This window comes from Acromyrmex echinatior, chromosome 8 (genome assembly GCF_024713525.1).
Source record: "Acromyrmex echinatior isolate Ae372 chromosome 8, ASM2471352v2, whole genome shotgun sequence".
NCBI lineage: Eukaryota > Metazoa > Arthropoda > Insecta > Hymenoptera > Formicidae > Acromyrmex > Acromyrmex echinatior.
In genome coordinates, this window is record NC_141859.1 from 14,367,731 (window position 1) to 14,372,548 (window position 4,818).

At 32.2% G+C, this 4,818-nt stretch overlaps 1 pseudogene; it reads right to left on the minus strand.

Annotated features, from left to right (window-relative positions):
* Positions 1-216: 216 nt before the first annotated feature.
* LOC147908852 (general transcription factor II-I repeat domain-containing protein 2-like) lies at positions 217-4,818 on the minus strand (annotated as a pseudogene).

A 4,818-nucleotide genomic window follows, 5' to 3' on the forward strand; every position in this document is an offset into this window, starting at 1 on the left:
ATCTGGGTTAGAATCCCCCTAGTATACCTACTCATAGTTTCGAAGAAATCAATTTTTTTATTTTTTAAAAATAATTATGATAATAATGTGAAAAACGTACTGTATAAATGAAAATATTAGAATCTTAAATTCATAAATTTCATTTTAATTTAATATTATTAGTTTTAATTATTTTTTGATTGTAATGAAATTTCATGATATTACGTATTAGTATTATACGGGATGATAAATCATAAAAACAAGAAGAACATAAATATTTATTGCAAACATCTTACAAATAAATTTTAGAATTTCATTTTAGAATCCTGTGATGTTCCTCTTGTTAGCCTGATTTAAGAAATCAATCTCTATAATTAGTCATCAATCTCTTATAACTTAATTAGTTATCAATCTCTTAAATAGAACAAATATCTTCATTGCATCAAAAGACACAACATGAAAAGTTAGAGAATAATCATTATTGATAGAAACTACAGTTTGTAAACAGCCTAGAGTTTTGACTTCACTTTGCACAATTCCGGTTATAACGATATAAGACTTAAGTAATTCTTTAAAATTTAATTTTAAATAAACATCCTTACGTAATAGATAAAGTTGACTACCTATATGGATCAATGCATCATTTTTAATATTATTAATAGTAATTTTTTTCCACATATGGTTAATAGAATCGGTTGATTCGATATTTAAATTTACTGCCGTTTTTGGCTCTGTGATAATTTTATTTTTTAAACTGTATTCGAACAATTCGATGATTCATGTTCGAAATTGTTATATCTTTCCCTAAGCATTTCTTTCCCTAATCTTTATATTTACACGTGTTAGCCTTGTTATGTCCAATAGATTCCATCTCCTTTCTTCATCTCGCGAACGTTCAATCAATAAAGTAGGGGAGATCGGTAGACTATAGAAGTAAGAATTAGAATAATCGAGACTACATTAAAAACAAAACACGTGAGACATGCGTAAACGTGTCTGAGCACGCAGCAGCGACTGCCGCTCAGTCTGCTGTAACATCTCGTTACGAACACATCTATGATAGAAGTTAATTTAAAAAAATTGTACACCTAAATAAATAATTTCATTCTTCAAGTTTTTGTTTTACAATCGTATATGATTATCTGAGACATCAAATTTCTATTTAAATACAATAGTAAGTGTATAGTTCTTACTTAATAAAGTCTAACAGATTTTTTTTGTTTATGTGTCTTTGTTAGCGTATATTGTTAATGTTTTTTAAAAAATGAACGGATGGGGATAGTAGACTAACCACGGCATGGGACTGTATGACTTATTTAGTGACGATTCTTATAGTACTTACACAAAATTTTATTCCTTTAAAAAGATTTACCTTAGTAATAAATGTTATAAGTTTAGTTCTCTCATGTCCAATCTCGAAAACTAGGCTCATTCGAATGTTTTTGCACGTATTTTTGCACATGTTTTTGCACGAATAATTTTACAAAAAGAAGCATTGTTCTGCCCTGCAAAGCGAATGTTTAAAATATATTTTTATAAAAGTTTTATTAATATGTAGCCAAAGATGTAGCTTAAAATACATTAATCTTCATTTTAATAATCTTAGTCAAATTACTCCGGTTCCGGGGCTAGTTAAATCAAATGGAATGCATTAGAAAAATGCATTTTTTTCATATTAGTTGTTAGTTTCCTCTTATTATTAAACTATTATTAGGTAGTAAAATGTATGTATTATAGTAACTAGTATAGAATTCATATTTTCGATAAGTCTTTTAATTTCGTCTGTAAAAATTCGAAAAATGAATATACTAGTCCCGGTCTCCACTAAGACACGAATAAATATCAATAACACGAACCCGAGAAGAGTTTTCAGCCGAAAAATTATGTTTATTTAGAGATCCGCGATAATAAATTTATATAGCTTTAACGTAGTGGTCGGAATTAGTTGCTCATTTCGGGTCAATTCCCAAAGCGACACGATTGTTCCCCCACTATCGCTCGCCGCTCGACAATCGAGCCGCCGATCAGACGGCTGACGCTATGCCTCAAGAGTGTTCTGTCACGAGTGCTAATTGCACAAGTAACCATTGTGCCACGAACGTGCAAACAATATAAACTAAATTAATGATTGCCAAAACCGATGTATTCAATATATTTAAAGATGCTTTCAAAGAACTTATACAAAAGAAGACCCTGAGCGAAGATAAATTGTAAATTAAAGAAATGCGGATTCAGAAGCTATTCTCGTCCGATAACTGAAACGCTGACTGGCCAGCGCGGAAACGCTGAAAAATGACCTGAAAATTATAGAATATAAGCGTGGACGTGGATGCCGGTCAGAGAATTAGAACGAAACACTTTCGTGTTACTTTGCCTGTCGACTCATCGAAACTGTAGAAGTATATATGTGACGCGAATTTCAAATAGTACTAAGGTGAAGTTGTAATAGAAAACTCTGGTGAAATGTGTATATGTTTCTAAATATATTTTTGTGCCAAAATTACAAGACTACTACTCATTAACTCCCAAAGTTCTTTGTAGATTCCGAACCGTGCCGTGAAATACCGGCACAACAGTCTTAGTGAAAAATTCGTTGGTAACGTACTTTTAGGTGAAACTTGTAAAAAATTTTATTTTTAATATAATTTTTATAATGACAATAGTGTACGATAATTAGAATTTAGATAATAAATTTTCCACATCATCTTTGAGGTACTATTGCAGATGCATTTTTTTTTAAGTGGTTTGATTTTCCCAATAGATCTAATCCACTAAAAAATCGAAGATTTTGTATATGAAGATTTATATATAAAGATAAAGTAAAAGATATGACTAGAGAGTAAAATATTTTGTAATGTAAAAATTTAACATTTAATTAAATACAAACAAGGGAGAATCGACTAATTTTTTAAATAGTTAATTTGATCTGGGTCGTTTGCACAGTATTAAAGATGATATATCCACCGGGATTGTAGATGAACTAATTCGCATCAACGAAGACAATGATGCATCATTCAGATGAGAACCTTTATCCATTTTTATAAATTTCATTTTAGTGAAGATATATTCGCAAAGATATGTGAACCCAAACATAGAAAAATTCAAAATTTCTTAGTCGTAGATAATGCGACATCTAAAATTTTGAAGAACTCGACCCCTTTTTCTTGTCATGTTTTTATAGAAATATTACATTGCAAATTGTAAAGTTCTCTCTGAAATTCTAGGCTTTGGTCCTTGATTTGCACGTTGAGAGAGATTTTCAAACAGAATTAAATCTTGTCTTAACGTTTTGAAATCATTGAAACGCGTATTAAATTGACTTATTAAAGATTCAATTATATTAAATTGTTTTTTGAAATTACACTTTTTACCGTGTTCTTCAGAAAGACTCTTGCAGGAGGGGAAAAAAATGAAGATTATTATTTTCTAAATGATTTTTAAATAATGTTAGCTTTCTGCAGAAAGAATCGATATAATTAATGAATTCCGAAATAGTTTGGTTAGTTTCTTGCAGCTTTAAGTTTAAAATATTTAAATGATTCGTCATGTCAGTTATTAAAGCAAGCTCACAAAGTGGATCTAAATTTTCAAAGAAAAATTTAAATTTATTATACTTAGCAGGAACCTGATCTTCCAAAAAAAGAAAGACCTTTTTTCTTGTTGTAAAGAATTTTTCTAAACATTTCCCTGCACTGAGCCATCGAATTTCACAATATAGGGACACATCTGTGTAAATAGCGTTATGTTCGAGAAAGTTTTGAAATTTCTGATGAGAAAGGAATTTTTGATCACCTTTAATTACGTTAATAATTTTTGTGACGGTTTGCATTGCATAATTTTACAACTTTTTCGCATAACGCTTCTTGATGTATGATGCAATGAATAACAGGGAATTTTAATAACCTCGCTGCTTTATTAGACCGAAGAATCTATTTTTCGAATCTATCATTGCCTTTGCATCTTCGATTGATAGTCGAACAATTTATTAGGTGTACAACTTTGCTTCCGCCATTTTTTTTTCAAAATTCGAAGCTTTATTGTAAAAAACTGGTTATGCATTTATGATTCAAAGTATTATCCATCGCTGGCCACTACTTTTTCCCATTTTTTGGGCAACGTACGAATCCCGCGTCGAAAAAACTGATCATATTTTGAGGCGATCCACGAATCGATCCAATTTTTTACTTCTTCATAAGACCGGAAGTGCTGATCAGCCAGGCCGTGTGCCATTGATCGAAACAAGTGATAGTCAGAGGGAGCAATGTCTGTAGAATACGGTGGGTGGGACTTTCCATTTCAACGTTTCCAAGTATGTCTTGACCACTTTCGCAACATAGGGTCGAGCATTGTCATGCTGCAAAATCACTTTATCGTCTCTCGTTGTATTGCGGCCGTTTGTCTTTCAATGCTCGGCTCAAACGCATCAATTGCATTCAATACTGATCGCCTGTGATTGTTTCAGTCGATTTTAACAGCTCACAATACACTACGCCGAGCTGGTCCCACCAAATACAGAGCATGACTTTGGAGCCGTGAATATTCGGTTTAGCCGTCGACGTGGAAGCATGGGAACTCCCTATGATTTACTGAGCTTGAGATTATCGTAATGAACACATTTTTCGTCCCCAGTCACAATGCGATGTAGAAATCCCTTCTGTCTTTGCCTTTCAAGCAGCTGTTCACAAGCAAACAAACGTCGTTCAACATCTCTCGGCTTCAACTCGTACGGCACCTAATTTCTTTGCTTCTGAATCATTCCTATGACTTTGAAGCGTTTTGAAATGGCTTGTTGAGTCACTCCCAATGATCGTGCCAATTCTTCTTGATTTTGATACGAAT